The 23413-nt window shown below is 39.7% G+C and overlaps 1 protein-coding gene across 2 annotated transcripts in view; it reads right to left on the bottom strand.

Moving 5' to 3' along the window:
* The window catches only part of LOC128516146 (polycomb group RING finger protein 3), a 52775-nt gene extending 29617 nt beyond the window's left edge, over positions 1-23158 (bottom strand). The window contains exon 1 of one of the 2 annotated variants that reach the window (XM_053490457.1): positions 23062-23158. The gene's annotated coding sequence lies outside the window, so the exon portion shown is untranslated. Of the gene's footprint in view, positions 1-18079; positions 18151-23061 lie in introns of those variants that run through there. The other variant, XM_053490465.1, reaches the window with a different exon arrangement.
* Between the last annotated feature and the right edge of the window lie 255 nt (positions 23159-23413).

The raw sequence follows: 23413 nt of genomic DNA, 5'->3' as shown, positions 1-23413 counted from the left end.
TTGCAGTGAATGAACTGGAATAGAACTATTATTAAAGATGCAATTGGAAAATAATCGACCTGGTCAACAAATAATTTCCTATATAAGAACGTCCTGTAGGGTTTTAACCCCCTTTCACAGTGCTTGGATAAAAAAAATTCTAGCCAAAAATTTCATAACACCTATGATCATTTCTGCGCACACCAGAAATCATTTGATATCCCACAGCAAAGATCCATACCATCAATAAGGCAGTGCTTCATGGGTACAGATTTTGGACACACAGTTATTCAACAGACCTCCATTAGATACCTGCACAGACGGACAGACCCACATACAGGCATTTACTGAAGCCTAATGAGAAGAATTTCCTTACACTTGTAATGTCTTTCACACTGCTTACTCCTACAGAGAAATAGTCAGCCACTGGGCCATGTAACAACACACACACACACACACAAAATGGCAAAGCTGAAAATACTTAAAATATACTCCCTACACACAGAATAAAGCACGCTTTCTGTTTAGCTTTGAGCATCTTAGAGTCCTGGCCAAGAGAATAATCCAGTCGCCATTAGTGTTTCCATCTGCTCACTGGTCTGTGAAATAACTTCCCTTAGGTTACATAGAGCAGCACAATGTGACTAGCGGCATGTTGCTCTGCTAATGTGGTACATCCAGAGGACTTTCCTTTCTCACAACTGTTACACAAAAAGCGATAAACCAGAGGACTCCCTGATGTTGTTAGACTACCGCAGTACGATTTATTCACTAAGTAACAGAAAGCAGTGGAAGCAGACGAGGCCGAATGTAATGCAGAAGGGATTTTTCTTTCAGCTGTGTGTGTGTGTAGTGTGCTCTTTGAATAACTGGAATAAAACTGCACGTTTGAAAGATTTGAGAAAACTACACGTACTTACAGAACAAACAAATGTTTTACAAACCGCACAACAACAAAAAATTATCTTTTATACCGCTTACTATTCATAAAGAGTTATTAATCATATCACTTATTATCAAGAAAGACGGTTGACAGAGGATGTCATGTTTGACCACAAGAGACATTTCTGCACTTTCAAACAGGACAATAGTTTTGGGAAGGGATTATTATTTTTTCATTTTTTCCCCAGACAACCGCAAGCAGTCATGCACATCAGCATTCCTACTATCGATATGAAACCTGCTGGCTGATACTGAAACCTGACCCTACAACCGAACCAAACATACACCCACACCGTTACTGAAACCTCCGCAGTTCTGATTCCATTATATTTTTTAAATATATTTTATGAATTTACACTCAAGGTTAAAAGACATTTACTCACAACCCATATACAGTTGGTATATAGTGTGTGTGTGTGTGTACAGTGTATATATATATATATATATATATGCGAGCATAATTTATCAAAGCAAATTTCATCTAAATCATCTACATCTTCCTATTTTTCTTACACGGCTTTAACAACAAAAACAATTAACCTTTATGAATGTGGATGCTATTACTTCACACATACTGTACAAATACGCACATTATTAAATTATCAATATACGCAAATAAGGTGCACATTTCTTTTTACTACTTGATCAGCCTATGTTAAAACAGATCCGTGTTCTTTAATTATGCGGAGGAAACAAACAGTGTTACCTAATCACCCAGAGGAATGCACATTAGATATCTCTAAGCTCTCTCAGAGATAATCTCTGAGAAAGCTCCTATCTTAGCTTAAAAAGTCCTAGCTGGGAGTCCTAGACTAGAAGCGATTTAGGAAACTTCTTAGAGCAACTGCGAGGAAGGAAAGTACAAAAACCTTTATCTTAGTGAGGAGGTGTGGTTGACCCCATTGCTAGGGATGACGCAGCAATTCAAGGACTGTGATTGGTTTGATAAAAACCTCTGAAAAGGCCTTGAAATTCGTGTGAAATCATAATGTTTGTATATAAGGAAATTGTAATTCTTAATATAAATACTTAAACAGCCAAATGGTGAAAATGTGTCTACTTTTAAAGCAACCAATTTCCATGCACTAGTTACTATATTTAAGTTCTTGAATTTATTTATAATACTGATTTTATTACTTGTAATCCATTTTAGATTGATGGGAGCAAAATGGCTCAGCTTTTACCAATTAACATGATTACAGGACAGTCTATTTAAATTACTCTTAACAATTTTTACCTTAGGAGCTGTTATTAGGGCTAAGATGTTCCATAATTCATTTTTATCTTAACTAAGATTTAGTCCTAAATTTAAGAGGAAATTCTATGAAAATCTCATAATTCTAAGAATTTTCTTAGAATTTCATCACTAGGAGCAACCTTTAGGCTTAAGAAGCTTTGTGAATACGAGCCCAAATGATCTAGCCACATGGAAATAAAAGCCTGTATCATTCACAATTTGAGAAAAATTAGTATCACCAGCTCCAGCTGGATTCTGCTTTATGATGGTTTGGAGCTACACACGCTGCACCCGAGCTTCCAGAAATCAGACATCTTCTGTATATATATTGAACTTCCAGCTGTCTAACACACAGTATGACTGCAGATCAATCCCTGCTATCTGTTATCACCCAAATGAGGATGGGTTCCCTGTTGAGTCTTGTTACTCTCAAGTTTCTTTCTATTGCCATCCCAGGAAGTTTTTCCATGCCACTGTCGCCGTCGCCTTGGCTTGCTCATCAGGGACAATCAGACCACTATGCTCTATACACAATTTTTTTTTTTACTTTCTCCTATACATACATACATTGATATGATTATTCCATAATCATCATCTTTTAATTTTGTGAAGCTGCTTTGAGACAATGACCATTGTTAATAGCGCTGTATAAATAAAATTTAATTGAATTGAATGTGACTTTAAGTGAGACTCTAAACCATGCCCAGCTTTTTGGTAAAGCACAAGGCAACTAAAATGGAGGTAAATCTGTCAACTTTCATTAATTAGATAGTCTTCTTACACAGCACTGCTTCCAATAGAAATCCTGCTGAGACCGATGGTATAACTGTGTTATCTGCTGAGTGCATTACAAAGCACACTTTTTTTAATAATCGTATAGCAGTATGGATTCGGATCTTCTCAGCTTAATATTCATTACCTCATCTGTCCTGACAGATCTCATCCAACTCCAACAGATCACCAGTTTTCTTCCTGATGGCGATGAAACGTAATGCCACTTTCTTGCATGCATTTCGTTTTAGATTTGAACCAGGGCTGCATGAAAAACACCTGAACATGTACAGTTCTTCATCTGCAGCTTTATCCCCCGAGTTAGATCAGATGCCATGTGGAGCTTTCTGGCTAGGAATGTGACCGAGTTAGATGGACAAACTTGGGGGAAGGGGGTTGTTCGTCTACATGCCACGCAGCACATCGGGCGTTTCTGTAGCAGTTATTTACAGGCGCGGGTTCGGTTGTATCCGAGCACTTGGGGGTGAAGAACCTTGCTCAGGGGTCACAGCAGCAACCCGGTACCATCGGGCCTTTAAACTGTGGACCTCCGGACCTTAACCACCAAGCTATCCCTGCCCACTATACCCTAATATTCCAGTAATAATAGGCATATCAGCCCAATCGGAAATAAAACGCATCATGAGAAAAAGTCTAAACCGAAAAGGCATGATCGCAACCTTTAATAATCTGTTCAGTAGCTAAATATTTGCCATGTAAACACTTGATCTTTCGGTGGATAAATACATTCTTTTTGCACATTTTTGTGGTAACATCAAGTGACTTAAGTGACAATATCATTGAATAGAAAACTCTGTGAGAACAAACTCTCTCCCACCTGTCTTTACTTTCACCCACTGGGTCTCTGGCTAAGAAACGAACACTGATTGGCTTACCATAATCAGAGAGTATGTTCTAAAGCATTAAAGATGAGACTGAATTCCTACAATCAATAATAATACAGAAATCAGGACTCATTGGAGTCCTGATTCATTTTTTTGTTCGATTTCTGCCAGACTGCATGCTTCACAGTGGCCGAACCACTTTGCATAAAAAATATGATATTCTGCTTAAACGCTTTGAACATGTAAATACACATCTTATCAGATCAGCATCTATGTAAGCAATTAAATTGGAATTTCTAAACGGAATGATGTCAATCGGACTGAAGGAAAAACATAGCTACTGATATCCATCTACAGTCAGATTAAATTGGTTTGGTTGCATTCCAAATAAACCAAAAAGTTTTGCATGACATAAGCATATTTACAAGATTTTTCGGAAGGATCCTCATTCGATATTGAAAAACTAAACTGATAAGCATTTAAAAAAAAAAAGGCAGAAATGTGCTGCCCTTTACATAACACATAAATCAGCAGGTCTATAAATAAAAGCCGATTTCTTGTGTGGTTTCATTTTAGAGCTCAGTATGGCACTGACTACTGGATAAAACCACTATGAACAAAAAAAGAATAAAAATAGATATTTTTCAATGTGTGCTTCCTATTGGGTCCTGAAAATGTATCTGTTAAGAACACATTACCTATTCATTTAGAATCATGTTTCTATTTGATTTAATCCCTTATTGCCAAGTCAGTTATTGACAGTTATTTATTATCAGTTATTACTGGTACAGCCTTCTTTAAATCCAGTCTCATGACACTTTTCATTCTTCCTTTTTCCCCTTGCTTGAGACTCATTAAAAAAAAAAAAAAATACATTGTTTTTTTGTCTTGTCCAATTGTTAGTTTTTGCAGTTTTATTTTTAACTCAACAAAATTTAAATTTTTAGTTTGTTCACATTTCAAACCCAACCAATTATTTTTTCCATTTAAAAACCGACCTTTCACATTTACCCATATTTACTGCACGGAAACGTTCATTTAACCTTGCACGGTATTTTTACTCGCAGACTTATGTTTCTAACCTATTTTAAAATATCATAAAAGCAATTAAAAGATAAATCAATTTCACATCATGCATTCCCTCTCAAGCTCCAAGTTACACCCAAATAACTAAACAAACTGCAGTAACCTTCTAGTCTAATTACATCTCTTGATCTCTAATAGAGAGCATTCAGATACTTCACATGCACAAACAGGCCATCACAGAAATGATTAACACACTGACAAGGAAACGCATGCGCTCATCGTGTCGACAGAAATAGCAGGCATGCGTTTGCACAATCTAAAGAAACACACGGAGGATGACCTCATCTGAACCCTGGCTCGTGTTCCAGAGGTGAGGACGATCTGCGCAGGTGGCACGCATGGCCACGCTCTCTTAACCAGCGCTTACCGCCTTGTTCGCAGACCCCCACACACTGGCTTGCACAAAGGACCCAGTGTTGCCCAGCAGCGCTGTTGGACAAGCAGGCACTAGCGCTGGCACACTCATGCACACAAACACACTTCTAGCCGTGAATGAGGTCTCTGGGTTCAGTCGGCCCAACAGAGACAAACTGTAATGCTTTTGACACGCTGCGCTCACATGCGAAACAGCGAGGACCCCAAAAGAGCAGCTGATGTTTCTTTAGGTGACACCAAATATAGAGGATTGTTTACGGCATGCGGTCTCAATGTGAGCTTGCACAAAGCATGTACTATAGACATGAGAATAATTACATTTAGTGTATTAAACGTTACTATGCAGTAAAAATCTATTCTTTTTCCTATAGTGGTAAACATAATTACTTGAACACAACACCACCACCAGGTGAATGACTTTAATAACCTTTATCATAACCTTTGATCATCAATTAAGGATCCCCCCACCCCCACCCCCCAGTGCACCACATCCTGCCTCACCTGACACCCAGCAGGCAAAGAGCCCAAGGTCACCAACCCAGCCTGGAATCTCCCCTGATCCCAGTCTGATCGAGCACCATTGTATGGCCCAGTCAAGCAAGTCCGATCCACAGAGGTCACACCCTGCAACCCACAGCGCACAGATGATTCGCTCCCAGAGACCATAGCACACACCCAGTGGTCTTACAGGGCCATGGCCCGAGAAGCCAGAGCTGCCCAGGTGGCACAGTGGGAAACTAAATCCTAGCTGGTTATAACGTTCTGGCTGATCGCTGTATTGTAATGTAACACAAAACACACGGGCACTGCAAAACCACTCAGGTATTAGATTTCACTGATGATTATTTCCAAAGCAAGGAGCATAAAATGTTAATGGAGCGCAGTTTGTTCTGTGTTCAAGTATGCACGGTCCAGTTTAGGCATCACCGCTCAGGGAAAACGAGGCAGGTTAAACAGATTGGGTAACAATGCATCAGTGGAACAGAACCACTGCTTTAAAAATCACAATTTAATAGAAATACATATAATTAAAAGTACTATTGTGGAACATATTATTCTGGGAAAACGTTCAGCAATTACTCTTCAGTCAAAAGCACGGGGTTGCATTTTCGGTCACTTTTGGCCAAACATTTGCCGTGGCTAAAATTCCTGCGCATGCCTAATAATTATCTGAGCGTCTGGAACCCGGACAACTGGAACTAGTAAGGGAAATTAAATTGTCAATAAACTGATCGTTGTTTTAGGTTGAAACACCACAATTACTCAACGTTAATTAACCTTCGTAATGGTAAAATTGCACAACAGCGCATGCTAACAGGCCACAGGTTTAACTGTGAGAGCATTCTGACCTCTCAGAGCATCCAGCTAAGCTCACTCTTTCTGTGGGCATGAAATCGATTAACACGACCGAGCTGTGCGATTTAATCGATTATGCGGTTGAATAGGTCTTTTGTTAGTCGATTCACCATATTGTATAGATGGACCCGTTTTCAATTTAGAATCGTTAACCTTTTTAAATAATTTAGGTAACCTTACAAATTTTAAATCATCCAAACTGGATGGTTCCTTAAAAATATACAGACAAAAATACAAACCGCGAATAATCGCATTTTTGCGAGAGTACGGTTTCTCTTCAGTTTGTGTTTCTTGGTGGTTGGTTCAATACTGCCACCTACTGGGATGGTATGTAGAGCAGAAGACTGGCAAGTAAAACATTATTATTGATTTATACTAGACATGACATTTTTTAAAATAAACGATCAAAAATCAAGTTGCACATTATTTTGTTGTTTTTTTAAACCTCCAATAAATATAGCTACGTGAGACAAATCAGACAGGAAAAAATAACGCTATTATTCATTCATTCATCTTCTATACAGGGTTCATCTTCTATCCTATATACAGGGTCATGTGGGATCTGGAGCCTATCCCAGGAGACTCTGGGCCCAAGGTAAAGTACACCCTGGACACATATACACACTACGGGCACATTGGAATCGCCTGTTAGTGAAATCTGCATGCCTATTCACTGTGGGAGGAAACCGGAGAACTCCACCAAGCATGGGGAGAACATGCAAACTCCATGCACACAGACCTCAGGCTGGAATCGAACCCTCAACCCTGGAGGGGGAATGTCTGCGGTGCTAACCAGTATGCCACAATTAGTGCTATTTAATCTTTTTTATTATTATTTTAAATAATACAAATAAAACATTTTAAAAAATCACAATGTGATTCATAATGCAGAAAGCAGGATTTCTTTAGCCTTATACAACCTTAATAACATAAGCTAGATAGCTGTTTTACAATCATACTTTTTATTGCCCCAATAATCATCATAATTACCCATAAATCATGCAATTATATATAAATGTGGTTTAGATTGACACTAAAATTTAATAATTAACAAATATTGTGCTAAACTGGGCCAAAAATACACCAATTTGAATCCAGGCTTTGTGCCCCAGGTTTTTAACTGATCACAGACGAGACCGATTCCTTCTAACCAGCCATAATGCAGAGAGCAGCATTTCTGAACCTTACACTGATGCTTGCAAATATTTTGCTTTAATTATTTAGTCATTTACTTACAAAAAAAATACAAAAACAAAGAGTACTTGCCTAGCAGGAACACTTCCTACACTAATCCACATCCATTTTTCCATTATGTACCTTTTTCACCTGATATTTCTTTCACATATTTTTTCCTCCTATGTCTCAAAGGGCAGAGTAAGATCACATCCAACATACTTGGTGACCTTCTGGTTATATAATTCCCTCGGTCTATCATCTAGATGAACACAAGAAAGACTTTTCTCATCTCAATTGTTTTGCTTCATGGCCTTCTAACGTATGTCACATGTCATAATCATCACATCACTATTTTAATATCTTGCGTACTAAACGCATTTTAGTAAAGTAGATAATGAAGATAATCAAACCAATCCGTCTGCTTGATCAAGGTTTAAGCACTGATGAACCTAGAGAACTTTTTTTAAGGTTTTGTCTGTAAAAACACAAACACTCCACAAACCCATATATCATATATTATATTATATTATATTATATTATGTCAGTTTATTGCAAATTCAGGCCAAAATTAGGTATAACCATCTGCCTTACTGCATATTATAAAAATTTTATTTATTAGTCTACATAATGGCATAACATTAATATCGTACAGCATATTTTTTCAAATATTATTATGTATAGCCAGGCAATATCTTTATTCTCACCTTTTATCATCCACTATGTGAAATAGGAAGAGCGTTTAAGTCAAACCGGGACTTTTGATTGTGCAGAATAACAATGTAAAAAACTCCCTTTTTCTCTTTATATAATCCCCAGTGTTTCACTAGTGCTTAGATATCATTGCGGAAGAAAGTTTTCTAAGTACACCGGAGCCATGATCGGACTGCCGCTTGATGTCTGAAACTTTTTTTTATATATGTACATTTTTTTCAAAAGTTCTTGTAATCTGCGTGTGCTGGCTATTGATTCTGCATCAGTTCCCACAGACTTATATATCGCTTAGACAAGTTGGTGACAAATGTTTCTTCGAATGTTTTATGGCTGTTCTGTGCTTGAAGTTTCCTGTAAACGCATTCGCTGTTGTTAGTATTTTAGCTGCTCCCATCGAGGGGTCGCCACAGCGAACGATTCGATCTGCACACAAGCTTGGCTCAGGTTTTATGCCAGATGCCCTTCCTGATGCAACCCTCCCATTTTATGTGTAAACGCATTCATTCAAGAAAAGTTTAAAATCCGAGTTTGACTTGAACACCCCTCGGACATCTCTGTAACGCTGTTTTGTTGAACGCACTATATAAAGAAAAATTACATTTTTCAAATGTTGCATGAAAAAGCACTTAAAGTTGCATATGCAAATTTTCGCCTATTTAAATCCCTGTAACTTGGATAAAAATAAATGTAATGAAATATGATCCCTGACACCATCATCAACAGATTCGTGCCTACGTCCTATATTTTGTCCTCTCGCTATTTTAATAACTGCATTATTTTGTAGTCAATAAAAGAAATGTCTCATAATGATGGATGGAAATTCCTAAATCTATAGAGCACAGCAATAAAAATACAAAAACAAGACGACTCGTAAAGAAAAGAAAAGAAAAAAAAAAGTCAAAACTCAAAACAATAGATGAAGGAAGTAAACTTTCACCATAACTTAGATTTCCTCACAGCACTCGCAGCAATTTCCCAAACTGTACCCTAGAGCTTCACAGCTGAGCGACTCTGACAAATTGCTAGCAGGCTTCAGACTTCATACCGCTGAGCCGAAAGCACAAAGGGCGAAATAGCAAGAAATGCGAGCGGACCTACAAGTGATTACTCGCCCTGGCAGTGATTAAATCAGCAAAGCATAAGATGCTAATACTTTCACCGACAACAACGGAGGCTGTTCCTTTACTCAAAAAAGGTGTGAACAGTTAACCAATACGTAATGGGACCAGGATCTCATTTCTGCTTTTCACTTCTGCGTAGGCCTCGACAGCTAAAAGTTAAGAGAGCTAGGCATCATAATTACAGCACATTTCCTCCAGAAGTTCGGGTCGGCTTAGCAATTAACCGTCATCCTACATTTCACAGTTATTTCCAGTAGTAAGCAATCAGTATTAGGTGAGAATACCACTTCATTTAAACAGGTAGAGCTCTAACTAGTCCATGTACATCATAGGATCATTTCGAATAATGTCTCTGTGAGAAATGACTGTATATGAGCAGTGAAGTGACTCGGGATGACTCCAATATCACGCTCATTTACTTGTACGTGTGCTTGTAAAGATGGAGAAAGGTACTCAGGAATGCAGCACAGCGAGGTGAGAGAAATGCGGAGAAAGTGTCATGACTGAGAGCACTTTGGGTCTGTGAGCACTGAGCCCGTGAGTGCACTTTTCTTTGCCCCAGGGTCCAAATCATGTGACTTAAAATCCAATTCATGGCACATATACACTGCCTGGGCAAAGAAAAAAAAGTGTCACACTCGAAGATTTCTTTCCATTGCCTTTAGCTTTGATTACGGCACAGTTCATGTGTGAAAATGACTCCTCATGCTCTTTCACAGTGTCAGTCTGGGAATTTGCCTGTGGCATTAGGGAAGAAAATTCCATAGATGTGATAACCTGGTCATTCAGTGCATTCAAGTCACCATCTGACTTCATGTTATTGCCACTAGAGCTGCGCGATTAATCGTTATTATCAATTAATTCGAATTTATGGGTTATGTCAATGTTAAAAAATGAAAATCTATTTTACAGTTTCACTTTGGTACGGCACCGAAAGCTTTTGTAGTTCTGAAACGCCCCTCTCTGTGACTTACACGCGGGAAATACGAGATTTAACACGTCAACGCGCTCTGATGAAACCAAAGAGCTTGATTCCAATAAAGGCGCAGTTTCTTCAGTCGGAAAACGCCAGCTAAAAACCAGGTGAAAACAGCGACCACATTTCCCCACTGTATCCCATATGATAAGAGGGGCCTCGATGGAAAGATATTACTGATGTTGTGTTGTGTTATATCGCTAAGGACGTTATGCCCATAAACACAGTTAAAAAAACATGTAAAATGCTGTCAGGAACCTGTTTGATTTTATTTTGCATATTAGTTGCATGTGGTGATGCAATATATATATATATATATATATATATATATATATATATATATATACATATATATGGCATATAGATTGGTGAAAGTTTACACTTCATTAACCCCAAAAAAATGGCATGTATGTTGTACTGATTACTGTTGTCCTAGAAAAACAAGAAAACCTGTTTGTTAAAGCAAGTTCGCACTTTTAGTCCAAATAAGCAGTTCATGTTCGGTTATACAGTTTTGCTTAAATAAATAACTTTATTAAAAACTTTTACCATCTGTTTTTTTTTTATTTTTTATTTTTTTATTAATTTTAGGGAAAATAATTGTTTACAATTTTTAGGGCATATCGCCCAGCTCTAATTCCCACCTTACGTTGCTGAGACTAGATCTAAGCAACTAAAGCAGGCAGATCATAAGACTAACTTAGTTGCTTTCTTTGCTTGATTCAGCCCAATACTTTAACTCTTCTGAAATGGTGATTTTATTATTTTTGGGGGCCAGGACGTGTATATATTGATTACACTTGCTGAACTGCACACTCCTGAGCATCTCACAAGCACTATGGACAAAAAACCTTTCATGTCCATTTTTATTTGTTTTACTCACTGCTTCCTAATCACTTGGTTTGTCCCTACACAGTGTCTAACATACTGGTGCTGTACACACGACCCTAATGTTTGAGATTCAGTGATGGAAAATGCCGGGGATTTGTGTTCCAATATTGTTTGATAGTTTGCACTCAAACCTTTATATTTGTACAAAAGAATAAAAAACAAGTATTGACTCACTTGTACGTGCACCCACAGTCATTAAAACTAACTCACTGTGACTCGTGCCTGCTCAGGGCTTTGCACTGCATCAACACACCAGAAATGCCTGGTTTTATTTCAATATTATTCTTGAGCGGTATTTTACGAAACCACCTGATAATTCCCAGAGAATCCTTTCTACTTTTACAGACAGGGTTTTACACACACACACACACACACTCGTTCAGGCGGCTGCTAAGTCAATCTGACAGATAAACTGACTGTTTGGCAGAAAAGCACTTTATATGATGGATCATCAGACGGAAAAGTGGTCACTGGTCACTCTAACCTACATGGTGAAGACGTCCTGATAATTACGTGAGAAACTGACTTAGTGTAAGAGTGTGACTCCCTGAACAGAATGCGACTTGCATCCCACAGATTTATATTTTTACGGATACATAGTATGCAAAGGTAAAAGCCATTTTAAACTTATTATAAGTATCATTGATGACATGTGCCTGGCCCAGATAAACAACTTATAGAAACATTAATAAACTTTTTTCTGATTTTTTTGTCCCCACTAATTTTATAGTGCCCAATTCTCACCCATCTATTAGGTCATTGACGGCAGCTAACAACCAGGGAGGGCACAGGCCAACACGTGCTTCCTGTGAGGAAATTAAGCCACTCCCACAGCATTAGGAAGCAGAAAGCGCTATCTGACCCTTCTGTGTGATGAGCTTGTGGATGCCCGTGATTAGCTACTGTCATCATGACGGAGTGTGAGCATGCCATCCCTAAACAGAGAGAGAGAGAGAGGGAGAGAAAGCCAATCTGGCCTCTAGACTATCAGCTGAAGCAAGACCCAGGAATCAAAAGCATGATCTCCAGATGATAGGACAAGAAAACAAAAAAATAACAACTACACGATTTGCCTATTGCGTTCCACCATAACGAAATATTTGTCTTAAAACTAAAATCTTCTAAAATACTGCAAAAAGCACATTAAGTTTAAATTAACATCTGATTCCATTTACTTTAACTTCTACTAGTTAAAGACAACCTTCTTTTATAAGCAAACCCCCTAACAACCCCCCCCCAAAAAAAAAAAAAAAAAAAGGAAACCACAACCTCTTCCCAGTTGTGTTGGACTAAGTTATTAACCTAGTTAACGCAGTGTGCAATGTAAGTATGTATCCAATGATGTAAACATTAAAGCACTTTTTGTAAGTCGCTCTGGATAAGAGCGTCTGCCAAATGCCTAAATGTAAATGTAAATAAGCAGGTTATAAACAACTGTGCATTTTATTTTACGGTCATGCTTAGCTGGACACTTTTACTCCTGTACTATATTTGTTCACATCCTCGACAGGAAGTTGCATCAACTGAATTTCATGAAGATCATGATAAAAAGAACATTTCATTCAGTCATTCATATTTCTTTATTTACAATGATGTATAAACTAAGAAATTATCATTTATTGAATATAATAATTTGTTAACTTATTTTCTTAGGGCCCTAAGATTGTTTTAGAGAATTTCACCCCAAAGTCTGGTTCATTATAAAGAGTAAAAAACACAATTATTCCGCGCATAGGAACTGTGCCTTTGTCCTTTTGAAAAGGTGATCTCGGGAAAGATACATCATACTCAGGCACTGATCAAATCAGATATGGAACCAATCGCTCCATGTGTAGCACGTGCCAATCTCATCCTCGGACCTATACAGCTGTAGCTGATAGGAAAGGAAGGCATGCAAGAGCGATACTCTTGACTTTTAAAAAAATATATCAATAATATAAAGTATAGTGTGAAATTTAACAAATAGACCCGGTACTCTAAGGAAGTAAAAGTTTCTTAAAGAGAATCACTATTGGTGATGAGACATGGATTTAGCACTACAAGCCTGAGAGTTAACAGCAAAGTATGGAACGGAAACATCCTCAATCGTCAAAAGTTTAAAAGTCAACCATCATCTGAAAAATTGATGCTTACAGTTTTCTGTGATTCTCAAGAGCCAGTACTGGACCAGTATCAGGAAAAGGGTTCAACAATCCATAGAACTTGAAGAGGACGAAGAGGACTGCTATTCCAGTGCGCGGTGATCTTGCATTACAATGCATGTCCGCACATTGTTTTTTTTTGTTTTTCTCTCTAATTTAGTCGTGTCCAATTTCTCCTAAGGCTACTACCACTCAGTCGGAAGGGCCGAAGACTATCACATGTTTCCTCCAAACCACGTAATGCATCTTTTCGAACTGTTGTGGGCGGCGTAACACACTCGGGGGACAGTGCTATCCACTCGTTCCGCTTGCATGAACTCACAGACGCCCCACGGCTGTAGCGCCGTGCTTAATGTGGAAGTACTAAGTACCTTTGAGAATGCGGCCAATCAGCCTCCGGCTGTGAGAAATTACAGCATCACCCGGGAATCGAACTCGCGATCTCCGGAAGATAGACAAGCACTTTACCACTGCGCCACTTGGAGGCACATCCAAAAGCACCTTCGGACTGTCAGACTTTTACCCGTCTGGTCCCCTGAAAGCACCCCTACGAGGATAAAGATACACTTGCAGCAGTTCATTCGTGGCTTGCAGCTGAGCATTTTGAATGAGGAAATATTAACGCTTGTTGACAGATAGAGAATGTGTATGGAAAAGCAATTAGATTATGTCTAAAAATGATATATTTGTCTTTTCTAAAAGTCCATTCAAATAAATTCTACTGTACAGCCAGAATGCGGATAATTTTTGACTCATCCTCATAGAACTTGACACCAAGGCCAAAGAGTCTAGTCTATCTTGTAATTAATTTGTTTGTCTTTAATAAACATAAAATATACAACCTGAAAGAAAGAAAAAAAAAAACGCCATTTGACCTTGCTGTACCCTTGACCATGTTTGGATCAGATCCAAAATCCAATCTTATCTGCTGGGTCTAATGATCGTGCTACACGAATCCTACAAACTTTTAACCTCGCTCGAGATATCGTGCTGTCAGGAACCTCACACGAGTGTAGGAGATCCGCCATTTTTACACCATTTTTAAGAATAATCACTTTTGATAGATCATGAATGAAGTACAACAGGGAAATAATCAACGATGAGATGGAGAGAGTGATTCCACTTCACGCTGGGCGACCTCACACAACCCTGATTCTTTTCTCTAACAGCGTTCCTGTTCATCTTTTATCCCTGACTTACTGCATTTAAAAACAAGCTTGCCTGATTCCCTCCCTGGATTATCGGCTTCGGTAAAATCCCATTTGGAGAAATTGCTGCATGCACCATATTTAAAATAATAATAATAATGGTGGATTAGAGAAAGATGCTGGCTTGGGATTTGGACAGACTTCTATTCAGGAGCACAGAAATCCTGCTTACTCAGCAGTGTCTAGTGTGTGTCCCGACACATTTTTTTTTTCTTTTGCCCAATCTTAGCCCACAAACTAAAACTATAGGTTTAAAGCTGATAACATACACACCCTTAGCCACACATATAGCACAAAGTGCACAAGCTCCGTCTCTGCAGTTCAGCAACACTGAAGTGTAAATTGCAGCATGCAGGCTTGTGTGACTCAGGATATTAGAAATATCCCTACCTACATTTAGGTAGTGAGGGGGGAGAAAAAAAAGAAAAAAAAAGCATACCAGAGGGAGATAATGAGCGAGCTGGCGGATCGTGGGTATGTCACGTTCAGGCACGTTGGAAGAGATCAATACAAGAAGCGTGACTTTGTTAGCGAGGATGGCTTATCACATAATTTAGCGGCTGTACACAGTGGCACACAGGGTGCATTCAGGAGATAAACAAACTGACACAGAGCTCTGTAAGCGACCCTGCTTCCGACATGCCGAAAAAACTAATAAACGGCTTGATCAAGGCTTTCATTCAAAACGTTCGTGCATACAAAAACGCAAGGCTTCCCAACACCCACACAAGTCACAGAGGGAGAGGAAGAGGCCCTCAGCGGGAGGGCAACGCACAGCTCCAGCAACTCACTACTAGATGGCACTCACTGACACTTTAGGTTTTTTGGCGATATAATGAAATATCATTACTTTATTGAGCATTTCGAATAACATTAAACAGTGCGCTTTGAAGCTGTATGTTATCACATGACAGGAGTCTGATTCAACACTTAATAAAACTAAGGCTATTCAAAAAAAAGGGAACTGACAGGGAATAAATAAAATAATAAAACAACAGGAAGTGCAGTTATAGGTAAATTATCAATGATCAGGTGGTGTGATGAGATTCCTATGACCATGTGACCATGTGAGTGTTGTATTCTTCTTACAGTAAAGCAATTGGCCAACAATTACAAGTTATGAATTATTTAAGAATCATACTTTTTAAACGCATCGGTAGTGAATGCTTTTAATAGTTCGGATCATCTCAGTCCCTTACACGGATCAGCCATGACATAAACACCACCAGAAGGTGAAGTGAATAACGCTGATTATTAATTCTATATCAGTAAACTGGTGACATGTTCTTGGGCAGACGAGGCTCATCCTTGCCTGTGGGAACCAAAGCACAACCTGTCTGGTCCAATTCCATAGAAAAGCAGCACAAATTGCTAAAAGAAATGTCAATAGTAGCCAAGACAGAAAAAGGTATCAGAACACCCAGTGCCAAGTATGGAGATCAGCCTGGCAAGTGTTGTTGCCGAACTCCCATGCTTCCATGGAACACACCAGACAAACAAGTCTGATCAACTGAGGCCCCACCCTGAAACCCACATCATCCTAAGGATCCGCCACCAACGCCCCAGTGCCAGACACCAAATCACATCCCGCAGAGATCATCTGCATTCATGGATCATCTAGCCTCAGGGAGGGGCCTATTAGGGTTTTAATATCATGGCTGATCTGTGTATGTTCCCGCAGCTATAAACATTTCTTCCCTCGTTTTCTCTTATAAAACAGGATAAATTGCAGATTGCGCATCATCCACCCTGAGGACTCTCAAAGCCATGATGGAAGGGTTACGGGAACAGCATTACTGTTACAAAAGTACTGGCACTGGAGACTCGTCCCGAGGGGTCAAATTTTTACGAATTTGTTGATACTACAGAAATAATTAAGTAATAGTGCGTGACATTCCAACTTGTAATTCCTCGTTTGCAACCAGTAAAAGCCACCAAAAATGCCCCAGGACCCAGCATCCACCCCTACCCCCACCACTACTACTACTACCCACCCAACAGGAAATTTCAATTGCCCAAGTGGTTTCTTTCCTGTTAAACAAGTGTAGTAAATTCAAAATGGCTTTACAAACGATATAACAGTTCCATTTTCAACTTTTTAAATGAGTTTATGGCAGTATTCACATTAGATCAGATAATAATAATAATAAAAGTCAGCGCTCAGTTAAATCTAAAAGGTTATTTGGCCGGCTTGTTGCTAAGCTACATGGTATCGTCTGTTGTTGTTGCTGTGCTGCAATTTCAGTCCAAAATGTTCCATGAATGTTTAAAGTTCACCATAATCCGAATGTTTGAGAACATAACTATACAAATGCAATTTAAGGAGCTTTACGTGTTCTAACAGTGCAAACGTGAGGCATACTTTTTGACAGACGCATCCAAGGTTTTTTCACCCCATTTCTCACAGTTAACATCCTGAGCTGGAAAATAACAACTTTTCATGTTTTCCAAGGTTTCCAACACACACGTTAATACACACCTGTGATTTAAATTACAGCCTGCTATTTATTTAGCACCATTCTGTTATGAAATTAATTTTATAATAGGTTTAAGATTTCAACAAAAATGTGATATAATCAAGCAATATCACGTTCATAATTGTGCTATTTTACTGTCACATCCATGCTGTTGTGCTGAATATCATCACAAGTGTATTGTAGGTTTTATAGTATAACAGTTCTATAAAAAAAAAAATAATAATTTAGAGAAAGACAGATTATGGTCCAATATTAAGTTTTTTTATTATTATTATTATTCTACTGTCAATGAGAATAGTTATTAAAGAAAGCCACAGCTGGAAAACCTTGTGTGTTGCCTTGTGTTTATAACCAGCTAGAACATAGTTGTAGGGGGGGGGGGGGGGGGGAGCCTCAATTTACCAAAAAAATTAAAATACAGGTAGGTATCTCACTTTGTTTCAACAAATACCTGTATGACCTCCTAAAGAAGAAATTTACCCAACATGAACCATATCAACAAAATTCCATATCAGCCGCCTGTACTGCCTAACGCATGACCACAGGCTTTACCCGTTTTAGAACTGGCTTTTCCTGCCACGCAGCGAAAGAGCAGACTGCACAGACAGCTTTGTTTCAACCGAAAAAACCTTTCAGCTGCTGCCAGTGAGTCAGAAGTGGCAACAAAACACGAGGCACACCGAGGCCGCCTCCTCACAACCGCTTCTGAACTTTTCTTCTCAAATAACGAGCAACACATCGACCTTCGCAAACCAGTGCAAGCAGCATCAGACGAAGAAAAACAAACCTGAAGTCGAGCACTACGCCGGTCTGATGTCGATCTGTCAGTTTGCTCGTGCTGATAACGCTCGGTTTTCATCCGTGGATTCTGATTCACTCGAACACTCCTACATGAGCAAGTCGCAGCAGCGTATTGAGTAATAACCTGAATGATTGCAGCAAACTTACTTTTCAAGCTTCTGCATTAGAAGGACGTAAATGCGGATTTGCAAGAAAAGCTGGCGACGGTCACATTACTGGCATTTTTTTTTTTTTTACTTATATTTCGATTTTATTCCAGTCATCTTTAAAGCCAAGTCTAGAAAAGTTTACAAGAAGACATGGATACTGCCTTCTTCGAGCATGTGTCATTATATTCTTGTAACTGAATGAGAAAACTGCAGCCTGAGATATATTCAATTGTGCACAGGTGTTATACTGATATGAGGTTAAATATTGTGTGTAAATCATGTACCTATTAACCAACACTCCATTGATTCTGGGATGTCATTACAAATACAATTTGCACTAAAAATGTCTGTGCATCATATTTTGCAATTAAAGGAAATCTGCACCCTGAATGGCATGCATATTAAACTTTGTTAATTAACATATGACCTTTAACATATGACCTTTTACAAGATTGCTTTCAAATAAAAATCTGCAACATGAAAAGCTATTATTTTTAATATTAGTTTACACTTCTTTCATGATGGAGGTATAATGGTGTAGAGGATATTTTCTTGGAACACCTTGGGCCCTTTAATACCAATTGAGCATTAAAATGCTGCGGCCTACCTAAATATTGTTGCTGAGCACGTCCATCCCTTTATGACCAGAGAAAAATGTGTCATGTCCAAAAGATAAAATCATCTCAAACTGGTTTCCTGAACATGACAAAGAGTTCACTGTACTCAAATAGCCTCCAAAGTCACCAGCTCTCAAGCCAGTAGTGCACCAGTGGGATGTGATGGAACAGAAGATTTGCATCATGGATGTGTAGCCGACAAATCTGCAGCAACTGCATGATGCCATCATGTCAATATGGACCAGAATCTGTCAGGAATGTTTCCAACACCTTGTTAAATCTACGCCACTAAGAATTAAGGCCGCAAACCAAGTACTAGTAAGGTGTACCTAATGAAGTGGCCAGGGAGTTTACACCACTCATAACAGATAGCTGGCTAACTCGTTGCTAACAAAAGAATAATCTAGATCTGACTTCACTCATTCGAATCCGAGCCTTAGCTCCCACTTCATCTCTGCCTAAGGAGAGTGATCCGGCAGCACTTTAGTCTGCTGTGCTTTCTCACTTCTTCATCTGTTCACTCTGCTCAAAGAGATCAGGTTCCAACGCTTCGGCTTTCATACTAATACCACCATCAACGCCATCAAACTCTCCTATCAACCAGCTGGAAAGTAGACTAGCTGAGTCTCTGCTTTTATTTAGACTAACTGTGTTGAATAGCTGCACAGCATTCCTGAACACTGAGTCGATTCCACTAGATATTTGTCACTGATATGCCAGTGAGCGTGATTAAAAATGGTGAGTGAGAAAATACAAATAGGTTAAGAGCAAACCCCAGATTGTCAGATATCACTCAATTTTAAACATTTTTTTCTGTTAAGCATCAATCTACCTGCACTAGAAATGTCCCACTGTGATGTCAGAGGTCCAGACAGGCTCTAACTTTGCGAAAACAGCACCGTCCAACCACTCAACACTAAAATTACTAAACGCATCACAGATATTTCAATTTATAATTATTTAGTCATCTATTTTAGACAGGAGTTTGACTTTCCTGGAAATGCCCTTACAAGCCAGTTGTCCTTATGCCGCTCTCTTAAACACATACGAGCAACTCTCACACCGTCATTTTCCCTCTACTGGTTTCTGGAAGCTGCACACATTAGACTGAAACCCCTGATGCTTGCAGTATTCAAATAATGAATGCTTGAGGTACAGTTCAAGCCCCTGGGCCGAAGGACAAACTGACCTCCTGACTGCCGTAATATCGTGAAAAACCTCTCCTCAAAAATAAGGCCCAAAACTCACCTGTTTAATAAGAACTGATTGCATGTCAATACACATTTCCCTTACAGCACTGATGTTTGGGTCTGGCAGCGTTTGACCTTGGTCATCTGTTTAGACTCGTCAGGCTGGCTCAAAATCGAAAAAAGTTTCACTCATGAACATTACACAGTTTAACAGATAATGTCTGAAGATAATGAGTCTGAAGATGGCAACAATTGGTGCACCATCTCTGCATGTACCCATGGAATTTCTGTTACAGTAAATGTTCTTGTATTTAGTGTTTACACACTGTAAGCACCATGAAATAATATACTGTCGATTTGTGCCTCTGCAGCTAAACCTTGGTGCTATGTTCACATTACCTACATGAAGTGACTCAAATTCTATTTTATTTTAGTTTTTCTATTCTAATGTGACTCAGATCTAACTTCTTTAAGGCTGTTTTTTTCAAATCAGATTTGAGTCAGATTTGAGTCATGGGCGGCATGGTGGCGTAGTGGTTAGCACTGTCGCCTTGCACCTCCAGGATCTGGGTTTGATGTGCGCATGTTCTCCCCATAGTTCATGCGTTTCCTCCCACAGTACAAAGACATGTAGGTTAGGCTAACTAGCATTCCCAAATTGCATGTAGTGTGTATGTGTGAGAGTGTGTGTATGGGTGTGTGCCCTGCAATGGATTAGCAAAATGTCAAGGGAGTACATTGCATCATAGGATAGGCTCCAGGCCCCCCGCGACCCTGTATGCAAGATAAAGCGGTGTAGACGATGAAATGATAAGATATGAGTCACTTTCATAAATATCAAATACATTGTCAAGTGACTTAAACGAGAACAGTCAGATGGAAATTAATGCGACTTTTGTCTCTGTGTATGCAGCTCGGGGATGTCATAGCAGTGCTAGCAGTAGCTTTTAAATAAGCTAAAGCATGGCGTCTGGGCTTCTTCCCTCTTCTGGACCTCAACAAATAGCACTGACTAAGTGCTTGCCATCCTCCAGAGCAAAACCCCAAGAGTATTTATCTTAAAATCTTAGATCTCTTGTTTGAAATCAATGAGTGGTTGCATGAATATGAGGTGTTTTAACCTAGATGGCACGAGCAAAAGACGCATCAATGTGTAAATGTGTGTTGTCTCTAAGGGACTGACACGTCCACATTAGAGTCATGTAAAAGTCAGTTGTAATTATGAATATGAACCATTGTGACAAGTACATCCAATTTGAGGGGGGGAGATCTGGATTAAACAATGTGATGTGTAATGTGAACATAGACTTGGTCCATGCTGCATAAATCAACAGTAACATCAAAGGAGTCACTGAGTTTATTAAACTATAGCTTTAACATTAGGAGGTAGGTCAAACCCAAATAACATGCTGACATAGAGATTCACTCTATCGGGCCCAAACAAGCAAAAAGTGTATGCAAAAAAAATGTAGTTTTTTTTTAAAGATCAGGAAAACATACACACACTCACACTGTATGAATAGGCCAAACCTGTAATGACATTGTATCCTGATACATATACTTTGATATGGAGTTGGTCCCCCTTTTGCAGCGTTAACAAGATGGTAAAATGTTTCTGTGGGAATTCGTGTCTATTTATTCTGTAGAACATTCATGAAGTCAGGCATTGATGTTGGATAAGAAGGCCAGGCTCGCAATCTCCGTTCCAGTTCAGATGGGGTTGAGGTCACAGGGGTGTTTGCGGGCTAGTCACACCGAACTTATCAAACCATGTCTTTATAGTCATTGTTTTGTGCAATGTCATGTTGGAATAGGAAAAGGGCCTTCCCCAAACAGTTGCCAACGAAGATGGAAGCATAGCATTGTCCAAGATGTCTTGGCATGCTGAAGCATCAAGATTACACTTTACAGGGGATAAGGGGCCTGATAGAAACACTTCAATCCAATAATTAACACGTTTGGCTGAGTACCCACGTCCATATAGTGTGTGTATATATATGCTTGTTGGTCTTTCGGCTGCTCCCAACAAGGGGTCGTCACAGCGGTATATCCAGTCCGCACTACAACTTGGCACAGGTTTTACGCCGGACGCCCTTCCTGACGCAACACTCCCATTTTATCTGGGCTTGGGACCGGCACTGCATCCAGTGGCTGGGGTTTGGGCACTGGCTGGGAATCGAACCCGGGCCTTCCGCATGGCAGGCGAAACACCTACCACTAAGCCACCAGTGCCCCTATAGTGTGTATATGTGTGTGTATGTGTATATAATATATATAGTTCAAGACAGCAGCACAGATACGATGCCAAAGTTTAGAGCTGACAGTTTATCATGATCAGTGGTCCCAGGTATGTTTTCAGTTCGATATATCGACACACCGGCGCCTGGGAGAGGGAGGAAGCCCGACTTGTTGGCTCCAGTGGCTTTGGAGCTTCCAGCATATTAGCACAAGCTGCTGAAACACAATCGGTTGGTTTAGACTCCAACTTTGTTTTGTCCCAACTTTATTTCTGCTCTAGGCAAATCTCATGCGGGTCAAATCGCAACTTTTAAACGCATCAAAGTACTGGTGCCTTTTCCTTGAAGAACATTCCAGGCTAAAGAGAACTGGTTTCCCCCAGCAAGCGCTACACACACACACACACACACCTAACGCAAAAAGACACCCCCTGCATGGTAAAGGACACACTGAACGCATTACTGCCCAAAGCCCTGACACCACGGAGGAAGGCTTTAGCATGCTGGTAAAGGAAAACCCGAGCCCGGTGTGAAAGCCCTGGGCCCGGAGTCGCCATCCACAGCACGACCACATAGGCACACACACACTCTCTCTCTCTCTCATACACACACACACACGTAGCCTATAACAACACGTATAGCATGCATAGCTGCCATCAGGCGGACAAGAAACGGAGAATACATTTCAACAACTCCTCGATCGGAGATCAAAACCTGCCAAAAGACAAGTTCATGCACCGACCTGTATACACGGGTCCAAGTTATACAAACTAACCTGTTTACGAAGAGAGCGCTCCGTTGGATGTTGGGTTGAATCCGAGTTAAATCCACTATCAGTAAAACAAAGAGGCGAAAATGCCCGAGCGGTTCCGAAACAGGCCGAAACCACGGGGGGCCGCTGCGCATGCGCGGAGATGCAGCTTGAATGGGGGAGGTCGGGAGTCCCGTGCTGGCGTGCATAGCTCATCTCATTCATTTCACAAAGTTACATTTATCCTCTTTCAGGGAGAGATTCTGCTTAAAAAAAAGAATTTGGATGAAACACGATGAAAACAGAATGGTGCGTTATTGTTTTCGAAATGACAAACACGCAAATGCATGGCAGCATGCACATATTAAGGTTGTTG

This window comes from Clarias gariepinus, chromosome 2 (assembly GCF_024256425.1).
Source record: "Clarias gariepinus isolate MV-2021 ecotype Netherlands chromosome 2, CGAR_prim_01v2, whole genome shotgun sequence".
Lineage (NCBI taxonomy): Eukaryota > Metazoa > Chordata > Actinopteri > Siluriformes > Clariidae > Clarias > Clarias gariepinus.
Note: the sequence above shows the minus strand (reverse complement) of the source record. Positions and strands in the feature narration are given on the sequence as shown.